The sequence below is a fragment of the Papio anubis genome, chromosome 1 (assembly GCF_008728515.1).
Source record: "Papio anubis isolate 15944 chromosome 1, Panubis1.0, whole genome shotgun sequence".
Classification (NCBI taxonomy): Eukaryota; Metazoa; Chordata; class Mammalia; order Primates; family Cercopithecidae; genus Papio; species Papio anubis.
The window spans coordinates 39,879,541-39,902,810 of record NC_044976.1 but is presented as its reverse complement, the minus strand read 5'-3'; the positions used below and the strand labels follow the sequence as shown (position 1 = coordinate 39,902,810).

Sequence of the window (23,270 nt, the reverse complement as noted above, 5' to 3'; positions counted from 1 at the left end):
TTGTCCTGTTGTCAATGATGCAGATATCAAGTTGAATGTCCATTTGATTCCAAGCATTTTTGTAGAGACCGTCAAATGCCGGCTTCCCAGATATCATCGGCAAACTTGTTGGTAAGGCAAAGCTGAGTTTATTTCTCACTTGCCGAAGGGAGGGCACCGATTCCAGAGGGCTTTGGCCTGTCTGGGAGGAAGGAGGCAAGGTTGGGTTTTCTGAAGCCAGGCAGTTCCCTTTAAGGTGGGTGTGTCAATGTGGGGACTTGGTTAGGGTTGTGTAAGAAACACAGTAGTCCAGGACTGATGGAAACCATGAGGTAAGGGATTTTGAGGCCAGGCAAGGGATTAAGAGAATCCTAGGGCACCAGCTATTGATTGAAGAGTTGAAGATGGGTCCTTCAGGAGGTTTCTGTGATGAACAGTCAAGCCATTTACCAGGGAGAGAGGCTCCTGGGATAATAAAGTCATGCAGTTGAAGGCAGAAAGGTATGTGGGGAGGTACTTTCTGCTCCCAGTACCTCCCTGCCCAACTCCCACTTTGGTCTCTTTGGAAACTCAGAGGATCCACTCTTTTTGGGGAGGATTTCAAAACCCCACTCCAGCCTGCCCTGCCATGGAGAAACTCCGAGCAAGTCCTGGGGTGCCTGGCAGGTGGGCCCTCCCTGCCTGGCTGGGTGAGGACAGCTTCGCTCTGATTAGATTTCCTGTCACTCCCACTCGTCTGTTTTCCCTCGGACTTTCTGGCCAGCTGGTGCTACTGTGGATCTGTTCTTATTTGTAGATTTCTCCTTTTATTTCAGGGGCATTGCGGGGGTCGAAGAGGGAGATAAATGGGCTCAGTTTGCCATCTAGGCCCTCAGGTGTGTGTGACATTTTCTGGTGACCTGGACGCGGGTGTGGTGGGCAGCCCTCTGACCTGCCATGGAGGAGGAGACTGGGGGCAGTCACTGACACCAGCCTCACCCCTGCATCCCGAAGAAGTCTCTCTCCTTCCTCCTGATCCTTTCTCCTCAAGCCACACCCCTCATCCTGGCTGCAGGACCTCACTGATGAAAATGACCTCACTCCACAGCACCACCACATCCAGGCCACTTCATCTGTCAAACCCTCATGCCCCGGTCCCTCGCAGCACCTCCCACTGTCACCGCCCCTCACCTCCAGCCATGTGGACACCATGCAATTTTCTTGAACATTCTGGCCATTTGGGGGTCCTCTGTCTTTTCTTTTCTTTTCTTTTCTTTTTTTTTTTTTTTTTGTGAGATGGAGTCTCGCTCTGTCCCCCAGGCTGGAGTGCAGTGGTGCGATCTCGGCTCACTGCAACCTCCGTCTCCCAGGTTCAAGCAATTCTCCTGCCTCACCCTCCCAAGTACCTGAGACTGCAGGCATGTGCCACCATGCCCAGCTAATTTTTGTATTTTTAGTAGAGACAGGGTTTCACCATGTTGGCCATGATGGTCTCGATCTCTTGACCTCATGATCTGCCAGGCGTGGTGGCTCATGCCTGTAATCCCAGCACTTTAGGAGGCCGAGACAGGTGGATCACAAGGTCAAGAGATCTGTCTTTTCTTACATGACTCCCTTTGTTTTAAATATCCTCTTTCTTTTTTCTCTGTCTCACACATTCAGACACCATCAAAACTGACTACCCCTATTCTGTGCTCCCCTTGAAGATAGGGACTAAATCTTTGCCATCTATTAATGCTGGCACCTACAACCCAGCTCTACCCAGAATAGGCATTGAGTGGGCATCTGTTAAATGAATGAACAACCAAATTGGGCGCTAAAGAGAATTGTTCCACACTGACTGTGTGTGAAGGGCCATACTCGGGGTGAGGGAGTGAGTCGAAATGACCCTGCCTGAGCTGTATGCAATCTAGAAGGGCTTTAAGCAGTGGCTGAGCACAGTGAATGCTGTTATTTACCTTAGGAGAGGCCCAGCAAATGTGCTTTGGGTATTCTGGGGAGGCAGAACTTAGGTCCAATTTTGTGGGAGCTGGCTGAGCCTCCTGAGGGAAGATGGGCAGGATTCAGCCAGGTGGGCACGATTGCAGAAGAAGGGGAGTAGCGTTCCATGCAGAAGAGGCTGCCTGGGCCAAAGCTCGGAGGTAGGAAACTGTAGATTGTGTTTGTAGAATAACATGTTCCGAGAAGTGTTTCTACACTGGGAGGAAGAGAACACAGCCATTTTGATGAATAACTGCAATCTGTTGGAGGGCACGAGGTCAGATTGGGGAGGACGGAAACCCGCAGAGTAGTGAGAAGTTGGGCTGGTTCGGACGGCAGAATCAGGAACTGATTGGTAGAGCCACAGAGCAAGCCTCTCCACTGTGTGGTGCTGCGATGCTGCCCTGGGGGTAGGACGGGGCTGGCTGGGTTTCATAGCAGCAGGTACATTGGGAAGGGGACAGCAGGGGGGCATCGGTGACCTGTATGCTCTGTAGGAATCAGCAGTGTGATATGGTTGCCAAACGTGATTCTGAGGCTGTGTGAATAAAAAGCAGGGTGCCCAAGAAGAGAAAGGTAACAGTGCCCCAGGCCTGTGTGCAGGTTACTCCAGACCCAGATTATTGGGTTCCACTCTGAGATAATATTCAGAGCAGTTACGTGGGCCATGCCAGGCATTGTTCCAGCCCTTTTCCACGTACACACTCATGAAAGTACGGGCCCTGGAAGGCACTCACCACTCTCAGCCCCACTTGCCAGGCACAGCAAGGCAATGCAACTTTCTCAGGCTGCAGATGTCAGAAGTGGAAGGGCTGGATTTGAACCAGGTATACCTGGCCCTGGAAGCCACTTTCTCATCCATCCCACCACACTGCCTGCAGTGGGCAAACCAGAGCATCCTCTAAAGAGCACAGCGTGGATATGACAGGCCACACCACCACTGACTGAAACAACTTGGCCTTTCTAGTTTACAAAGCACCTTCCTCTGTATTTCCTTATTTGATCCTTACAACAGCCTGGCAAGTCGATTATTAAACGCCAATACTCATTTGCGTATTCGTTCAGGAATCACTGTTGAGCTCCTGCCCTGAAACAGGCCTCCCTTGGCCTGTTTTATTTTGTGTTTTGGGGAATACAATATGCTTTTATGTCTATTATTGTATTTCATTGCCACACATGCCTGACTATGAGTCACTTTTCCCGACTGTATTAGTTTTCTCTTGCTGCATAACAAATTACCTCCAATTTAGTGACTTAGAATAACACCCATTTGTTAGTTCACGGATCTGTAGGGTAGAAGTCTGCTACAGAGTGGCTGGATTCTCTGCTCAGGGCTGAATCAAGGTGTTGGCGGGCCGAGTTCTCATCTGGAAGCCCTGGGGAACATTCTGCTTTCCAAGCTCATTCAAGGTGTTGAGGAGACTCAGTTCCCTACAATGGTAGGACTGAGATCCTGTTTTTTGCTGGTCATCAGCCAGGGTTGCTGTCAGCTCCTGGAACCTGCGGGCCAATCCTTTCCATACGACCCTCCATCTTCAGGGTGGTGAGGGTATGGTGAAGCTTTCTCCAGATCCTAATCTGACTTCCTTTCCTGTGATTAGCCAGAGAAAATTCTGCTTTTTAAAAATAATTTCAATTTTTTGATTAGATTTGGGGGTACATGTGCAGGTTTCGGTACATTGTGTGATGCTGAGGTTTGGGGTAGAATGATCACGTCACCCAGGTAGTGAGCATAGTACCCACTAGGTAGTTTTTCAGCCCTTGTCCCTCCCTCTCTCTCCCCCACCCAGTAGTTACTAGTGTCTGTCGTTCCCGTCTTTATGTCCATGTGTACCCAATGTTTAGCTCCTGCTTATAGGTGAAAACACATGGTATTTGATTTTCTGTTCCTGTGTTAATTCTCTTAGGATAATGGCCTCCAGGTACGTCCATGGTGCTGTCAAGGACATGATTTTGTTCTTTTTTATGACTGTATAATATTCCATGGTGTATATGTGTCACATGTTCTTCACCTCGTCCACCACTCGTGGGCATGTGGGTTGATTCCATGTCTTTGCTATTGTGAATAGTGCTGGGGTGAACATACAAGTGTGTGTGTCTTTTTGGCAGAATAACTTATTTTCCTTTGGGTGTATACTCAGCAGTGGAATTGCTGGGTCAAATGGTAGTTCTGTTTGAAGTTCTTTGAGACATTTCCAAACTGCTTTCCACAGTGACCGAGCTACCTTACATTCCTACCAACCGCATATAAGCATTCCCTTTTCTCCACAGTCTCGCCAGCATCTGTTGTTTTTTTGCCTTTTTAATAATAGACATTCTGACTGGTGCGAGATGGTATCTCACTGTGGTTTTGATTTGCATTTCTCTGGTGATTAGTGATGTTGAGCATTTTTTTCCTATTTGTTAGCCACTTGTGTGTCTTCTTTTGAGAAATGTCTATTCATGTCCTTTGCCTACTTTTTAATGGGATTATTTAGGTTTTGCTTGTTGAATTGTTTAAGTTCCTTATAGATTCTGAATATTAGATCTTTGTTGGATGCACAGTTTGTAGACATTTTCTCCCATTCTGTAGGTTATCTGTTTGCTCTGTTGATAGTTTCTTTTGCTGTGCAGACGCTCTTCAGTTTAATTAGGCCCACTTGCCAATTTTTGTTTTTGTTGCAATTGCTTTTGAGGACTTAGCCATAAATACTTTCCCAAGGCTGATGTCCGGAATGGCATTTCCTGCAAATTCTGTTTTTAAAGGGCTTTCGTATCAGGCCAGGCCCGGATAATCCCCCTCTATTAAGGTCAGTTGTGCCCTGTAACATAACCCAACCATCCATCCTATTCACGGTCCTGGAGGCTATGGAGGGTCTGTGCACCAGGGGAACCGGAAATCTTGAGGGCCATCTTAGAATTCTGCCTACCACACTAGTGAAGAAATAGAGGCTCAGAGAAGTTAAGTGTTGGGTGCAAAGTAGGGGGATGTGGGGATCAGGCCCTATACCAAGTAAAGCCGATTGGGAGCAGTTGGGGGCTTGGTCCTCCGGGGACCAGGCAGGGATTGTTCTGTGTCTAAAAAAGTTGACCAAGAAAACTCTTTGACCATGTTTCTCAATCATCTCCGGCAGGATTCGAGGCACAAACCCAGCAGCCTCAACCTAGTTCATGGAGGAGCCTCGCGGGGTCCCGGCCAAGCAAGCCTGCCCCTCTGGTGGGAAGAGCGGCGCCTAGGAGGAGGGCGGCTGCCGCAGGAGTGGACATGAATGCTGGCTTTCAGAGAGAACAGCGTTTCAGTTTTGGTCATCGGAAGTGGTGCCTTCAGCACAGGTGGGAAATGGGGGCTGTTGCTGAATATGCTTGCCACGCGCCATGTTGGTCTGTCTTGTATGAGCTTGCTTAGTTCTTCCTCTGAAAAATGTATTATTGTTATTATTAGTGTTATCGTTGCCTTCCTGATGCCTCTGTGAAAGTTGTTCTGGAAGTCCTGAACCTTCCCTGGTCAGGAGTAGAGACCTTGAGTACCAGCGACCGGCTGCTCCTCCTCACGCTGTCTCCCATGAAATGCAGTCCTGCCCTTCCCAGTTCTTCAGTTTCAATTCTGTCCTGGCAAAGGACACATTTCCTCTCAAAGGGCCACAGCCCCCTCCCGAGGGGCCACAGCCTCCACAAGCCAGTTCAACTGTGTCCTCCGGATAGCCAGAGCCCTACCCTCTTCTCCTACATAATGGCTCTTGCCTAGTCAGAGGAGCATCATGGAAGTTAGAGACATAACAGCAGGTCTTCGGTCCCCTTTCTCACCCCACCTGCCCCCAAGTTGTAAAGAATTGAAAGGATGTCAGGTTTGGGGCAATGATTCTTGGAATTTCAGCAATTTCAATAGCAGGGCCCCAGCTCCCAAGATAGTGATCAAATGGGCCTGGGGAGAGGCCGGGTATCAGTTTATGTTTATATATGCATTTAGATCTTCAGGTATGTGCTGTGGTTTCAGGCTAGATGTTCAGGCTGCAGTACAGGTTAGGTGTGCAGTATTAGAAGCTCGTTGGGTCAAGAACAAGTCCTTGGATGTTTTCTCTGGTTTGGAGAGCCAGAATCACCCAGAGAGCTGGGGATTAGAGAGAGGGTGCCTGGTATGATGAAGGAAGGGAGGGAGGGAGGGAGGGAGGGAGGGAGGGAGGGAGGGAGGGAGGGAGTTCTCTGGCTTACCCGTGCCCTCTGCATCAGACTCTTGGGAGTTGGGGACGCAGGAATCTATGTTGATTCTGATGCAGTCAAGGCTTGGGTACTCCAGGGCCTCTTTCTGGGGCCCTGGAGATGCTCATCCTTTCCTGTGTTTGGGTCTGTGGTCCCAGCTGTGATTTCCAAGGTGACATTTCCCAGCCTGGCATGCCAGGAGCAGTGACTCTTCCGCTTCTCTGAAAGCTGAAGTTTCCTCACTGTATAGAGAAGGGGATGGAGCCACAGGCAGTCCTCAGAGATGACATCACTGTTGCTGCCTGGACTGTGGGTTGGCTGGGGCCTGGGCCTCTGCCCACAATATGACAGCTTGGGCCTACCAACCCTAGGCCTAGACCAGGGTTCTCCTGAGGAGGTAAAGGAATCATTCCCTGGATTCCAAGGAAGAACTGCACATTGGAGCCTCATTTTGAAAGGTGATGTTTGTTGTGGTACTTAACAGTATAGACCCACCCTGAGTTCAAATCCCAGCCCTGACTCTTAGTGGTTGTGTGAGGCACTTACTGGTTTAAGAGGCAAATTGCTCCATCTCTGCCTCATCCTTCTCACTTGCAAAATGAGGCTGGCAGTGATACCTGCCTCGCAGGGTTGCTGGGGAAGGCCCCTAGAATGTTGCCAGCCACGTAACAGGGACTCCCCAAATGTGAGCCGCCCTTCTGGTGCATGTGGGCAGTTTGGCCACCACCCTGCTCTCCCAATTACAGCCCTGTGTCCTCTGCATGCCCTGCCCTCTGGCTCCAGTGCTGCGTACCTGAGGTCAGGGTGAAGCACGGGAACCGATGCTGCTACCCACATGGTTGGTACTTTACAGACAGGTTCGAGTCCTTCCCAAACCTCAGTGAGTCTGGTCCTGTTGCCCCTGTTGTGCACATAAGGAAACTGAGCACAGAGAGGTTCAGTAGTTTAAAGACAGCTACACAGATGGTAAGGGGCAGAGCCTCTGGTTACAAAAGACCTAGCACTTTTTTCTCCACCAAGATGCTACCTGAAGAAAAACAATGGCAGCTTCAAGGATGAACCCTTCCCCAGGAATGTCTACATGTTCACAGGAATCAGTCATGCTGTAATGAGTGGGGCATCTGGCTCGGCATCCTGGGTAGGCACTTCCTGGTACCTGGATTTAGCACTTGTTTCCTTCTGTGCCTATCACTGCCATTTAGGGTCTCATGAGCAGTCTCAGGACAGGATCTGGGTCCATTCCATGAGGTGTACAGCAGATACTTGAACTAGTCCAGAAGCGGAAACCTCTGAGGGATGCAAGCCAGAGATATGGGGGAACTGTCCAGGGAGTCTAGATGGGGGGTCCTCTGCAGACCTGCCATTTCCCTCCCCTCCCCCCGCTTCATGCCCAGACTCTCTGTTTGTCCATGTGGGCTCAGCCAGCTGCTTGGAAGAATCTGTAGAGTATGGGACTTGCCCAGAGGGAAATGAGCTGTCAGTTCCAGTGAGAAACCTGGCTCCTGCCTCTGCCTGTGCTCTCCCTGGGGAAGAAAGTGCCTGTGATTAATGAGGTGCTGACTTGGTGCTGCTGGAGTCCAGGTGATCATGGCCACTGCTGGCACGGCCCTCCCAGCCACCAGGGAGGAGCTGGGATATATGGCATCCAAACAAGATAGAGGCCTGCAGTGCTGCAAACGCCCCAGTGGGGAGGGCAGGGCGGTCCATCAGCACCATGGGAGGCTTGGGCACAGCTATGTGTGGAATTACCGAGGGCAGGGAAACATGGAGTCACAGCCGCTCTTCAGAAGGGGCCAGAAGTGGGGCTCTCTCCAGAGTAAATGTGATTTCTGAATGAGGAACTAGAGGACAGATCTCATTTGAAAATGGATATGGAAGCAATTTCTCAGTAATGAGAAACTTGAGCAGTTTTCAAACTTTTATAGTCTTAGAAGCTATTTTTAAAAGCCAAATTTTGCATGGAATGTCAATATATAAAACAGGTTAAAGTGACGGTTTATGAATACATTTATTTTTTAAGTTCAAATTTTTAACATTGTTTAAAAATTCTCATTTTTATTCCTATTTCTTATCTCCAAATGATTGCCTTTTAGACTTAGTCTAATTTAAGTCAGATGCAAAAGGCTTTTTTTTTTAAATTAAATATATACTGTCTTGCTCTGTTGCCCAGGCTGGAGTGCAGTGGTGTGATCATAGCTCACTGCAACCTCAAACTCCTGGGTTGAAGGGATCCTCCCACCTCAGCTTCCTGAGTAGCTGGGAGTACAGGCATGGACCACCACACCTGGCTGTCAAGTTTTTGACATTTATATATTATTTATTATGGAAGTTACATTTATTATGTTATTAACGATGCCTCTGTTTTGATGCACGAACACATTGAAATCTGAGGTTCTAGATCAGGAACTGGCAAACTATTGCCTGTGGGCCTAATCCAGGCTGCTGCATGATTCTGTAAAGTTTTATTGGAACATAGCCACACCATTTTTTGATGCATTATCTATGGCTGCCTGTGACTGTCTGTTTCACAAAGTCTAAAGTTCTTACTATTTGGCCCTTTTCAGAAGAAGTTTGCTGACCTCTGTCCTAGATCATCATTGTATTGCTGTATCAGCTGCAATATCTAATATTCCTTTTTCTTTCTTGTTTCATTTGGCTTGGCTGCAAAGTATTAAGGAATTCTTTTTTTTTTTTTTTTTTTTTGAGACGGAGTCTTGCTCCGTCACTCAGGCTGGAGTGCAATGACATGATCTCGGCTCACTGCAATCTCTGCCTCCCAGATTCAAGCTATTCTCCTGCTCTAGCCTCCCGAGTAGCTGGGCTTACAGGTGCGTGCCACCACGCTGGCTAATTTTTGTATTTTTAGTAGATATGGGGTTTCACCATGTCGGCCAGCCTGGTCTCAAACTCCTGACCTTGTGATCCACCCACCTCGACCTCCCAAAGTGCTGGGATTACAGGCATGAGCCACTACACCTGGCCAAGGAATTCTAAATCACATCCTTAACATGATGTGAATGGTAACAGATTGTTAACAGCTTGCCTTAAAGCCACAGAATGGTCTTCAGTTCAGCATTGTCTGGGCATCTGGGGAGGAGTAGAAGGGAATTCTGGTTTGCATCAGTGACAATATCAAGCAACTGCTTGAATTCCTTCCTATTACACCATCTCACACACAAGTCAGACAGGAAGCCCCCCCATCATTTATGATATTTTCATGATACTCCACATAATACATTGCCTTATCATTGAAAGCTTCAGAGTGTACTTGCTTGTATGGTTTTACGTATGCATACACGGTCTTGAATTTAAAAAATGACAACACAAAGCTACCCAGTAAAGAGCTCCACTCTTCCTAACTGAAGACACATTTCGACAGTGAAGGTCACCATCTACCCAGACCTTAATCTGAGGTCTGCACAAACCAAATTAAACCAGCAGCACTTGCTGGCTGTATTCAGTGTGTTCCCATGTGATATAGAGCGTGTTTGAATATGTGTACATGGTCATTTTCTGTTAAAATTGGAGTCAAACTGTGCTTTTAGAATAACATTCTCAAGGAACATTTGAAGAGCCTCCGAAACACTTCCATGGAACACAATCTGGAGACTACCCCTTCAGCAAATATTGGTGGTTCTCATCTTTGTACTTGAGGATAATGGAGGGGCCAGGGACGCTGAGAGCTGGGGGCAGAGGAGGAAGGAGGAGAGATGGGGACGGGAGAAGTTAAATTGGTGCATGGAGAGAGCAGTCAGTAGTGGAAACAGTACTCTGGCAACCCAGGGAGGCCATGTGAGCTTCTGCAGAGGCTTGGGATGTCTCCCAGCAGTTGTTGATGAGCAAACCCAGCTCCTGGGGCTGCTTTAATGATTTCTGGCCTGCGCCTTGGAAGAAAAGGTGCAGAAGAGCATGGAGCAAGGTAAACATGTGTGCAGAGAAGTGGGGGTGGGGAGCATATATGTCACTTCTGATCGGCATGCAGAGAGCCTCTGTGGTCATTCCACAGGTCAAGGTGTGAGGCAGTAAGGAGGTAAAAGGACAGCAGAGGGGCCGGGAGAATCAGCCAGGGCTGGCACAGGAGGAGGAGGGCCTGGAGCATGGGCTGTGTTTGTGAGAGACCGACGTGGCCCCAGGACGGTGGTGGCTGGGATTGGACATTGGCCTTAAGCATTTGAGGCAAAGCCCACTGACCCAGGAATGAAACCCAGGAGTCCTGACTCCCAGGCCGCCTGCCCTTCCCTCAGTGGGTGCAAGGAACAGAGCCAAGTTTTTGGAGGCCATGGGCTAGACAAGCCCCAAGGGGATAGAAAAGCCCCTGTGCTTTCTGAGGTTGTGCTGCTCACCCCATAGAAAAGGGACATTTTTAGGTTTTAAAAGGATGACCTCATTTTTTTCTTATTTACATAGCCCTGTTTGTTTATACAGCCCTTTAAAAATAGCAAGTGTGTGCTAAGCTTAGTGCTCTCTCTCCCACCACCAGTGGCAGAGCCACCGTGTGGGGAGAAACACCTTTTTATCTTAGAGAGGGGCAGCCTTGTTTCCGAGGACAGATGGGAGCAAAACGGGACAGGTAGGAAGTTTCGTGGTTTCTCGTGTCGCTTCTCCAAAATAGCCACACTGCTGCCTCCCACTTCCTGCCTGACTCGGCTGGGGTAGATTTTCTCCTTTAGAGGATTTGTGTTCTGTGTATTCCCAGGGAGGCTCGAAGGGATCTGTTGCCAAAAACATACTCGACCCTGAAGCCCTGGGGCTTGGCACTGAGGGCCCCAGCTCAGGTTTGGAACACTGGGTTTGCATCCGGGCTCTGTCGCATACTAGCTGTGTGACCTTGGGCAAGTGACTTCACTTCTCTGTGCCTCTTCAGTAGGATGGAGATAGCAACTCTAGCTATATCCAGCAGTTACTGTGCAGATTAAATGAATATGTATGAAGGGCACAGCCCAGTGTGGGCACATAGCAACTCTTAATGAATCTCTTAATTAAAAAACAGCAATGTTGTTGTTGATCTCCATCCCCTTCCTGGACAACTGGACCAGCCTCCCAGCCACCTTCCCTTTCCCCTGGCTTGCCTGCTCCAGCGCATCCCAGCGTGATCCCAGCGTGATCCCAGAGTGATAGAAACATGAAACACAAATCTGACCCTGCCATCTGCTGCTTAAAATCCACCCATAGCTTCCAACGCCTATGGCAGGAATGAGCATTCTTTTGCTCTGAATGGCCAGATAGTATTTGAAGCTTTACAGGCCATTTGGTCTCTCTTGACTTTGTCATTGCAGCCTGGAAGCAACCACAGATAATATGTAAAAAATGGGGGTGGCTGTGTTCCAGTAAAAATTTATGTATGAAAACAGGCAACCGGCTGGATTTGCCAACCCTTGACCTACAGGATGAATCCAGACCCTTAGCTCAGCATTCCTAGTCCAGCCTATTCCCGTTATCTCCATCCTTCTTCCTCCCCCACCCCTGCTCTTGTGCAGAACATGTCACACTTTAATCCTTTGCGTGTGCTCCTCCCTCTTTCTGAGTTTTCCCTCCCTGCCCCCTGAGTGCCCCTCCCCCATGGCATTAGGACCCTTACTCTGGGATTCTGTGGTACCCTGTCTTTATTTCTACCCTGGTCATATATGCAAGTTCCGTCTGTCTCTCCATGAGAGGAGCTCCCCTCTAAGCAGGGGTTGGGCCTTCCTCTTCTGTACACCCAGCAGGGTGCTGTATAGGTTTCTGCAGGTTCTCAGTAAGCATTTGTTATTGAACACAAGGATCTGCAAGACGGATGGTTGGCCTCACGGAGCTCACAGTCAGCTTAGGAAGCTAGGATATGAGCCAGTCAAAAGCCAGCCAGCAATCCAGGCAGGAAATGATGATGGCCCATGTGTTTGGCCCTAACTCATGTCAAGTGGCGATTCTGAGCTTGACAAAGGAAGGTGAAGGTGTTTCAGTTGGTTGTTGCAGGATGGGAAAGAGACTTGCAGAGATAGGGAGGTCAGGAGGTCTCTCCAAGTTGGGGAAATCATAAGAGAAGAGCAGACCTGAGCAGGCCTGGGGGCTTAGGCCTCTAATCCCAGCTACTTGGGAGGCTGAGGCAGGAGGATCACCTGAGCCTGGGAGTTTGAGACTAGAATGGGCAAGGTAGTGAGACCTCATCTCAAAAACTAGAAAAATAAAAATTTAGCCAGGTGTAGTGGTCATACTCCTGTAGTCCTAAATATTGAGGCTGAGGCGGGTGGATGGCTTGAGCCCAGGAGATGGAAGCTGCAGTGAGCTGTGATTACACCACTGCACTGCAGCCTGAGGGACAGAGCAAGACCCTGTATCAAAAAACAAAACAAAAGAAGAAGAAGAAGAGCAGGCCCACTGCTGGGCTCAGGGTGGGGAGTGAACAGATCAGTCTGGCCATAGCTGTGGGCCCTCCCTTGGAAGACAGAGGGGGCCAGTACTGGAAAGCAGGGCAAAGGTTTCATCAATGAGTTGGGGGTGGTGAGGAAGCTTAGACTTTATCCTGTCAGCCAGAATTTCTCCAAGTGTAGTCCACGCATCCTCCCATAACAGAAATACCTTGAGTTTCTTTAAAATGCAGATTCCAGGGCTCTGTCCCATACTGGAGGCCAGGAGGCTGAAGGGGGTCAAGGCCATGGTCTGTGGGAAGAAGAGGCTGCACCATGGCTACGGGTGCACCACAAGTATTATTCAGACTGGTGTCACCTGTAGGAAGCCGGGTGATGCCTTTCCCAGCCGGACTGGGGACAGGTGAGGTGGGAGTGAATAATGCTCCCAAAGGGCAGATGGGAACACCCAAGCTTAGGGGTGGCAAGTGACTTGCCCAGCGTCACACTGTGAATTACTTGCAGGTGTGGGGCTGACCAGTTCTGGAACAGGCTTCCTCTCCCAATCTCAGGGCCTCGGCTGGTCCTGCAGGTGCCACAGATGGAAAAAGAAAAGGCCAAGGGGAATGCCTCTGGTACCCAGCACTGCCTAGTGCACAGTAGTGGTTGGTCAGTAACTGTTGAACAAATGAGGGTTTCTGTTTGCTTGAGGGAAAGGGTAGGGGTGGAGGGTGAGTGGCTGGGTGAATGGGTGCTATGAGGACAAAGGAGAGTGGAGTTTAGATGTAGCGCTAGTGTCGCAAGCGTGAAGGTTTACCAGACAGAGGGGTGAAAAGATGAGTGGGGCACTAAGCATATTGAATGTGAGAGCTGCTGGAAATGCAGGACTGGGGAGTGCTGGGCGGGGCAGGTGATATGTGCAGCTGTGGAAGCTTCTACCAAGTCAAGGAGAGCAGTGCAGAGAGAGAAAAGCAGGGGATTAGAGACCAACACTTGAGGACTGAACACAGGCATCTAGGAAGAAAAGGCTTGGATGGAAGAGTCAGAGAAGTGCTCAGACAAGTGAGAGGAGAGGCAGGGCAGGACAGGAGGATCAGAAAAGGGAGATTTGAACAGCCAGTCATCTAGGCAATTTAGTTTGGGCCGCTCTTTAGAATAAAGCCAGCTAACCTAAAAGAAATTATGTCATGGGTAAATAAAAATGTCAATCAAACTAAAACTGAAATCACGAGTTTCTGTTTGCTTGAGGTTTGTGCTCCTGGCCAGCGTAGCTGCAGGTGTGGGAGAGCGAGTGGAAACTGGACCCACCTGTGCCACCTGTCAGGACAAGCCCTGCCGTCTTGCCTCTGTTCAGGCTCTGTTTGGCATGCCTCCCTGGGATCGTTTCGGTGCTCCCAAGCCTTTGTCCTCCTCTCCTGTGTCTGCCTTAGCACCTTTCCTCCTTTCCTTCCGTCTCTTTTATTCATTCAACAGATATTCTTTTTTTTTTTTTTTTCTTGAGACGGAGTCTCGCTCTGTCGCCCAGGCTGGAGTGCAGTGGCCAGATCTCAGCTCACTGCAAGCTCCGCCTCCCGGGTTCACGCCATTCTCCTGCCTCAGCCTCCCAAGTAGCTGGGACTACAGGTGCCCACCACCTCGCCCGGCTAGTTTTTTGTATTTTTTAGTAGAGACGGGGTTTCACCGGGTTAGCCAGGATGGTCTCCATCTCCTGACCTCGTGATCCGCCCATCTCGGCCTCCCAAAATGCTGGGATTACAGGCTTGAGCCACCGCGCCCAGCCCAACAGATATTCTTGGGACTAAAGCTTATTCGAAGGAACTTAGCTGCAGCCCCCAAATCCCGCAGGGCCTTTGAGTCACCCACTAGAGAGCTTGAAACATGGAGACGGAGATTCCTAGACCTGCAAATTCAGGAGTGGCCAGCCATGCCTGGTTGCTCACTGCAGCTAATCGGAGCAGCCTGTCTGGGGCTACCTCTGCGAATTTCCTATTCTGGAGCTGCTTTACTGGGGCTGGTTGGGAGTGGGGGACTGAGGCCCAGGTGCCTGGGTGTTTATTCTATATGGCTCCAAAAATATAGCATTCGGGCAGCCTCCCAGCTAACCTCCCTGGAGCCCTGGCTCTCCCTCTGATGAGCCTACATGTGCCACCAAAATCGTCCCCTCCCCCACTCCTAACAGACATATCAGTCAGTTGACACCACAGCCACCATCATCATCCTCGTCCATCCTCAAAGAGATAGGTCATCCTTACCTTTGGCACTACTTAGACATAAGGGACCAAGCACCATTCTGGGTGACAAAGCACAAAACACCTGCCTCTGGGAGTTACATTCTGGTAGGGAAATAAACAAACATATCGTCACTACACACACATGCACACTCTCTATAGACTGTATTTTGTGAGATCTTAAATACCTAAGTGTATGTAAAATAAATGTAAAGATATTATCTTCTTAAGTAACATACATAGTATGTGACAAGGTGGCAGTCAGGAAAGGAATAGGGGGTGCAGGGGCTGGCAGGTTGTCGAGGTTTGGAAATCAGGCAGTCAAGACGGATGGAGAGTAAAGACTTGAGGGAGGCGAGGAGCAAGTGCTAGGGGTATAAGAGAAGAGTATTCCAGGCGGAGGCAAGATCAGCCTGCTGGGAACAGCAAGGAAGCTGGTGTGGCTGGAGGAGTGGGGGTGGGGGCACAGGAGCAGAGGAGGCTGGAAGGGAGGCAGGCACAACATCCAGAAGCCCTGGGAGGCCTGAGCAGAGAAGTGGACTGTCCTGCCGAAGGAGGCTGTGGAGGCTGCCCTGGAGAGGGCGGGGGCAGCAGCTCGAAGCCAGCTAGGAGGCGGTGACGTGACAGATCAGGAGGTGATAGAGTCGTACACCAGGGCGGCAGCTACGGGGGCCATGGGGAGGGGTCTGATTCCAGCTCCATTTTGAGGTCGAGCCAACATGATTTGCTGACAGATGGGACGTGAGGTATAAGAGAAATAGTTCTGAGAGGGGAGCCAGGCTGACACTCACATGTGTTCAGTCTTCTCTCAGACTAGTCAACTTCTTCAAGCCTCAGTTTCCTCATCTGGAAAATGGGCCAAGTGGATAGATAACTTCCTAGATCCCTTTTGGCTTGGGAAACTCATCCTTGAGCTCAGGTCACTGGGGCCTGGCGTGGTCAGGGAAGGCTTTGAAGAAGTGAGTGGAACTCGGGCTTAAGAAAGGACTTAGACCAGACACCACCGAATGGGACAGGGGCACCCAGGCAGAGGGTTGCAAGGCCTGTGAGTGGTGCCCGAGGGTGGCAGGCAGACACTGCTGTCGGAGCACTGGGCCTCGGTAGGAGGCTGCCAGGAGCCACAGGGATGGGCACACCAGCTCTTCAACACTACGCCCTTTAGAATAAACCAGCAGGTTCAGGGCCCGAGCACATTTTGCAAACACTGAGGCCCTCAATTTTCAGCATTTTCAGATGGACATGCTTAGGCAGGAAGGAACAAGGCTTGGCTCCTGGCCGGGGGAGAGTTAACCTCCTGGCCCGGCATTGCATAACCGCAGAGTCTGCTGAGCGCAAGGAGACTCTTCTGTGTGGCAGCCAGAGTGGCAAGCCTGGTGGCTCCGGGCTCTGGCACCGTCCCGCAGCGGAACAAACAGCCCTCCCTTCCCAGATAATGGCCCTCATTGAGCATTGTGTCCATGGCCAGCGCCCAGCACAGGGCAGCTCAGCCTGGGTAAGTTTCCTCTCTTGGCTGCTTAGCAAAATATTTATACTACGCCTTTCTAGTAAGACGGTTCCTAGGAACCAGCAGGCAGAGAGCTGGGGAAATGCACCCACCAGTGACCCTGGTCCCAGCTTAGGGAAGTGCTGCCACACACCCAACGACATGTGAGCCTGGTGCGGTCATTGCTCTCCAGGGCTCTTTCATAAAAGAAGACACTGAACTAGAAGATGCCTAGAAGCCTGTCCAGTTCCAAAGCCATTGGCATCTTCTCTAATTAAAGAGCGAACTCCAGTTTCTTATGATGTGAGAGTAGAATTTGGCCGGTCTTTAATATCTCACAAAGGGCCTCTTTCTCAGGAAGGCGTGTGTGTGATTTGGGAGAGGTGAAGATGAGAAGTCTGAATCCTGCCTACTTGGTTCTCTCCTGCACACCATGAATGTCAGGAAACACTGTTGGTATCTCCTGTGCACTGTCAATGTCCCTCTCTGTTTCTCTGAATGGGGAGCAAGGGGCATAAGCCAGATCACTCCAGGCGGTGCTGCACTTTAAGAGGTATCTGGACCAGTCCTCGGAAACATGCAGCCCTTGTCAGAAGAACATTTGAAGAAACTGAGTAACAGAATACTTGAGAGGCAGACTTGCTGTCCTCAACCACCCCAGGGGTTGTCTGGAGAAAAAGGGTCAGAGATGTTCTGTGTGGTCCTTGGGACAGCATCAAAACCAGTGAGTGAAAATCACATGGCTCGTTATTAGGACCATAGCCCAAACAACAGGCCCCATACGTATTTTAACTGAAAACACACACATTGACCCGTGTCTCCACCTCTGGGAATCCGGCCCATGGAACAATGCATCAGTCTGTAAAGATATGTGTATAAAGGATGTTTATGGCAAAATTCTAGTAGGAAAAATTAGAAAAAAATATAATAGTAAATGTAAAGGTATTCCATCCAAACCACGGTCCATCATTCAGCTGTTAACAAGATTGAGGACAGACCCTGTCTCTCTGTTTAGAAAGGCAGTACAGGAGAGTGGTTAGGAGCACAGGGTCTGAAGACAGACAGCCAGGGTTCAGATCCAGATCCCACCACTTACAAACTGTGTTGCTTGACCCTCTGGCCATCACACTCCTCTTTGGTAAAGTAGGGATTGCAATAATGCCTGTTGTTTAAGCTTGTTAGGAGCAGTAACTGAGTTAATTATGTAAGGTGCTTATAACTGTGCCTGGTACAAGATAACTGCTCAAAATCTGTTGGCCTGTAGCCTAGAAAGACTGTCCATGAGGAAGGCAGAGTGCTGAGGAATGTACATAGGGTGGTGCCATTTATAGAAAAACCGAGCAGGTGCAGTAGCACAAGCCTGTAATCTGAGCTACTCAGGATGCTGAGGCCGGAGGATCATTTGAGGCCAAGAGTTTGAGACCAGCCTGGGCAACATAGTGAGACTCCATCTCAAACAACAACAACAACAACAACAAAAAGTCTCCCAATCTTCCCCGCTTCCCATATCCTGTTTGGGGGGGAAAAAAAAAAAAAAAGGAATTGCTATTACCTCAGGCAGAGAGTGGCCTGAGAGCAGCCTCTAAGGAAGGCTGGAGTCTCGAATGGCAGCTTGGACCTGTGCCCTTGGCAGTCCCTTCAACCCCGAGACTCTGTGTGTCACTCTTGGAAATCTCAAAGTATGTCCTACCCTGCCTTTAACTGAACGGGATAGTCTGCTGTTTGCAAAAATACACTTGCCAAGACACGTCCTTTGTGCAGGTGGGGAACAAAGATGTTGGCTGGGGGTTAGTTCTACAGACTGCCCATTGCCCTGTGGTGGCACTCATCAGTGGAGCCCACATGGTTCCACCTGGGGTACTCTAAGTTTCCTCCTAGACCCATGGGTTTGTATGAGCCATGCCAACCGTGATACCATGCCCTGTCTGAAATGGACTGCACCTTGGTCGGGTACATCATGCTCAGATCCACCCCCCACATGCCACAGACTTTGGGAGTGGAGGGAGAGGTCACAGAAGCCCCCCAGCTGGGGTGTGTCTCTTGTGAAAATCAGTCATTTCTTCTCCCCTTTGGTTAAACCACTTGAGATGCGGTTTAGAGTGCCATATTAGCAGAGAGAAAACACTTAAAGGAGTCTTGGAGTTATTAATATATTTAACAAATATAAAAAAATTTCAAAATATTTCAGCCAAGCAGCAATAAAATACATAATATAACACTAGTGAACTCACCACTCTGCTTAAAAAAAAAAAAAAAAAAGACTTGTCAAATACAGCGGAAGCCCCTGCCTCGCTTCCACAATGTGGGTCCTTTTCTCCTGTGCTCCCAGGAGTGACCATCATCCTGAACTCGGGGTTACCATCCCACGGTTGTTTTCTGGGTTTACCCTGCCCCCACTGGGCTTGCCCTGAGTTGGGTGAGGCCCTGTGCCTCTCTGCCCACAGTCCTTTCCTGTTAGACTCCTTTGGTGAGTTTCAGCCTTTGGGTTACATCTAAACGTCCACCGATCCTGACACTGTTGCTGGGCAGTCCTGATGCCTGTCCTGTCACTGGCCTTGTGGTCTTGTGCGAATTCCTTTTCTTCCTTGGGCCCAGCATCTTTACCTGTCAAACATGGGCTTTAGACCCTGCTTGAGCTCCCTCTAGCTCTAGGCTTATGTGGTGGGCTGGGGAAGCCGGGCCCAGGGCTCTCCAGGTGGAGGAGATGAGAGGTAGCCCCAGTACATCCCAAGGTGAGGGACGGGCCGATTTCCCAAGTGCAGGACATAAACCACGAGTAGAAGATGAGCTGAGTTTAGGAGAACATGCTGGAAGTTCTTTAACTGAATAGTATAATTATTTGTTTGATTCAATAAAAAATACTAGTTGGCAGTTCCTCCTGTGGTCCCTATTGCTTAGGAAGAAGCAATGTTTAAACAAGTCAAATTCAAGTCAAAGTAAATTAAACTATTACATAAATAGCAATATGATACGATGGCATTATTTCTGACAAAACTTGTAACGGTGGTCACCAAATGGCACAATGTTTCCCAAACAGGAGCTAATGACTTAAAGGGTGGGGCCCACCTGGCCTTCTGAGATGCTGGGAGAGCCAATTGCCTAGCTCAGTGCTAGATGTCAGAGCCCCGGAAGTATTGGGAGGATGACTTCATGGAGGGCTCCCTACTTAAAACAACATGGAAGAAATTTCCTTCAGATCTTAGTGCCAAGAAGAGCTTTGCTTTTTCTGAGGAACTGGCCTGTGTATCATCAGAACACAGAGATTGTGCAGCTACCTGTGTTGCCCTTCTTCCTCTGACTGCTGTATACTAAATCTGTGGCCCCAAGAGAGCTACCATGAGGGGCCTTCTAAGTGACTTATCCATCTTGTTCCATCCCTTCTGGTCTTTCATTTCCCCTGGGTTGATTTTTCATTTTAAATTTGTGTTCCTATTTTGTGTTTGTAAATTACCTCAAATAAGCTGTGGAATAAAGCAAGTTAAAATCGCAAAAAGACAAAAAGGGGATTAACTAATTAGTTAATCTATCTGTGCACAATCTGTACATGACCAAAGCATGCTTGGCTCTGCTCAGCCTGTTGGGACCTCCTATAAGGAACCGAAGCCCTGTAGAAAGGAGGCTTGCCTTCGGCAGAGAGGGTGGGAAAGCAGTTGGGATGGCCACTGCCTGTTTTCCACCCCTGGATTGGAACCATCTAAACCCTTGGGACTTGCACCCCCTGTTGAGCTTTGAGATCATCTCAGAAATGGGACTCTCCCTGGAGACTCAGAGCCTTTAGACTCAGGGCTGGTGGCCCTTGACACGCCTCTCTCGCCACCAGAGCACTGTATTTTCAGGCAACTGTTCCTTGGGGAGGAATATTGAGTACCGTCCCATGTGCCATCTGTTTCTGACCATTCTGGTTCTGCTGCTGACCCCAGACTGCCCATGTTGTGGCTACCTCTCCCATCTGAGTCCCTGCACTGCCCAGTCACAGACATCTGCTGCCGGACCCCACACTGCCCTGATGGCTCAGAGCGGCCTGCTCCAACCTGCATGATCTCACAGGCATTGTGGCACGAAACACTGATATTTTTAGTGCAAATGATGAAAAACGTTATGCTAAGTGAAAGAAGCCAGACACAAAAGGACATATGGTGGGTGATTCCATTTTTATGAAATGTCCAGATAAGGCAAATTTATAGAGACTGAAAGTAGCTGAATTAGTGGCTGCCAGGGGCTGGAGGGAAGGGAATGTGGAGTGATTGCTAATGGGTACAGGATTTCTTTTCAGAGTGATACACATGTTCTGGAATTACATCATTGGGGTGGTTGCACAACCCTGTGAATTTTATGGTATGTGAATTGTATCTCAATTTTTGAATAATCAAACGACTAGACACCATTTAAAGAGTTATGTTTATGAGAAAGATATTCAAAGTTTACACAATTCTACTCATTAGCAAATTAATAGGCCCCTTTTTGCAGAAGGATTTAAAGTGACTTCTGCCAACTATTAACTGAAGCTTTCCACAATTTTAACTTCATTCATTTGTTTATTCATTCATCACTCACAAACGTCCATGAGTGCCTACTGTGTGGCAGGCACAGAGAACATGAAGGTGATTAAAATACAGCCCCTGCTCTCCAAAATGTGTAGCTGGGGAGATGGGCATGTGAAAAGATTAGTACAGTGAGGGAATACAATATAAAATGTCACGAGGCCAGGCGTGGTGGCACACGCCTGTAATCCCAGCACTTTGGGAGGCTAAGACGGGTGGATCACAAAGTCAGGAGATCGAGACCTTCCTGGCTAACACGGTGAAACCCATCTCTACTAAAAATACAAAAAATTAGCGGGGCGTGGTGGCAGGCACCTATAGTCCCAGCTATTTGGGAGGCTGAGGTAGAAGAATGGCGTGAACCTGGGAGGTAGAGCTTGCAGTGAGCCAAGATTGTGCTACTGCACTCCAGCCTGGGCAGCAGAGTGAGACTCTGTCTCAAAAAAAAAAAAAAAAAACAGTCACAAGACCCGCCCCACACGTTCCAAAGTAAGCAACAAGCAGCCAAGAATTGACAACTGTCATTGCCATCAGAGAGGGGAGCTGTGAGTGGCCTGGGCTGGAAGGCAGGGGTGTGTTCCTGCTCAGGAAAGAAATCACTCACTCAGGCCAAAGCCTATTGGGAAAGCCACTTGGAGAGGATGCAGCTTGTTAGAAGGATTTGGAGCTCTTGGGAAGGGAGGGGGTGTTCCTGCAGGCAGTGAGCCCCCAGCGGCTGACTCAGCGCCCAGCGTTCCTGGCTGTCCTCCACTGCTCCCTGCCCAGGGAATCCTCTGCCCTGTCCAGGTCCCTCAGAGCCTCCTTGGGCACTTCCTGGGAGGAGGTGCTACATTCACCTTGCCAGGGCCAGGTTGGGACAATGAGAGGCAGAGACTGCCCCATTTCTGTGTGGCAAACAAGAAACATGGTTATAGGTTCTTCTGAGGCTTCAGTTGAACCTCAGACCCTAAAGGGCCCAGCTGTGCCCATCTCTTCCATGCAAAGATGAAGGGAGGGGACAGGAGCTGGCACTGTGGTACACTGAAGGAGGCACTTAGGAGGGTGATGATTGTAGGTTCTGATGAATTCATTTTTTTATGCCAGCAAACTCTCCTGGTCCCCTGAGTTCAGGATACCGTATTTGTCCAGGCTAAGGATAGCTCAGGAATGCAGAAATGAGTCTGATCCTGGGCAGGACTCAGGGAACACCATGAATCCTTGAGAAGCATGGGATAGAGAATCAGAGTCCTGAGCTGTGGATCCAGCCCAGCCACTTTCCACCTCTCTGAACCTCTGTTTCCTCATCTGCAAAATGAAATGATAAGGCCCTTCCCAGAGGGCTGTTTTGAGGAACTTTTCAGTTGTGAAGTATGTTCAGACGTTGTGTTTGCAGTCTAAGGGGGCATTTGGAGCCATGAACAGGAGGTCTGCAGGGAGGAACTTGGGTGAAATTAAATGAGATGGTGGCTACAGGGGCCTTTGGTGAGCTGTAGTCACTGCCCTAACATAAGGGGGCATTGTTAGGATTATGATCCATCTGAAACAGGGGTGTAAACACCTGCCAGGGGAAGGCGGAATGGGTTCTGTCTGGGATGGTAAGGGGCTCCAGGGAGGAACTGGCAGGGGTGACAAGAAGGATTCGGCTGAACAAAGGAGGGAAGACGGGGGACTGGGCAGCAGGACAAGGGAGGGGCTTGAACCCTGGCGGGAGGCAGAAAGGGTGAGAGAAGCTGGGGCACAGGTGGGTGGGAGTGGGAGGAGGAAGGTGGGGAGGCGGGAGGAGTGGAGGTGGGATCACAGGGTGGAATAGCCAGACTGCCAGGCAGGAAGGTGAGGTGAGGTTGGGTCCTGTAGAAAAAGCCTGGGCCATCGAGAAGGGACAGTTTATATCCTCACAGACCTAGTCAGGGGATTCATCTGGGGCCAGAATCAGGTGCTCTGGGGTGAGCCGACCTCAGGCAACCGGAGCTGCGAGACTAGGGAGAAAAAGCATCCAGAATGTCAGGACGGGAAGGGTCCCCGGAACCCAACTCTAGTCAATACCATATTTTTGCGATGTGGGATCAGGCAGCAGAGTCTCACGGAGGACTTGCCTGGTTGCTCGGGGCAGTGGGAGAAAGCCAGGCAGGTCTCTAGATCCCCAGGCCTGAACAATATTTGAGTTTTCCCTTCCTTCCTTGATTAAAGGCTGCTGGAGCCACACATGGAGGTGAAATGGGGAAGTGGTTAAGACACACACTGCAGACCCCCTGCCTGCCTTGGCTTGCAGTCTCACTCTTTATTAAATGTGTGCCCCGGGCGCATGATGGAACTTCTGTGACTTCGTGTCCTCATCTGTGAGATGGACGTAAAAACATTGCCGGCCTGATAGGATCATTCTGAGGACTGAGGACATGTCAGGTTCTCGGCAGACAGCCTGGCACGTGGCGCTCTGTCCCCATCAGCGTTTCTTAGGATTATTATCCCAGTTGCTCCACAGTTTGTGTCTTTGTTACGAGATGGAATTTGCCTTCCTTAAACCACGTTTGGTTTAAGGAAGTCCCTCTGCCCGTGGATAGCTTATCTTCTGGCTCTTCTGTTTTCTCAATTAAATGTTCTTGAC

The 23,270-nt window shown here is 49.5% G+C and overlaps 1 protein-coding gene across 9 annotated transcripts in view; it reads left to right on the top strand.

The window, feature by feature from the left end:
- The window catches only part of HIVEP3 (HIVEP zinc finger 3), a 523,736-nt gene that overhangs the window by 394,077 nt on the left and 106,389 nt on the right, over positions 1-23,270 (top strand). For all 9 annotated transcript variants that reach the window (XM_021921850.2, XM_031651430.1, XM_009206098.4 and 6 more), the window contains one exon: positions 5,052-5,250. The gene's annotated coding sequence lies outside the window, so the exon portion shown is untranslated. The remainder of the gene's footprint in view (positions 1-5,051; positions 5,251-23,270) is intronic.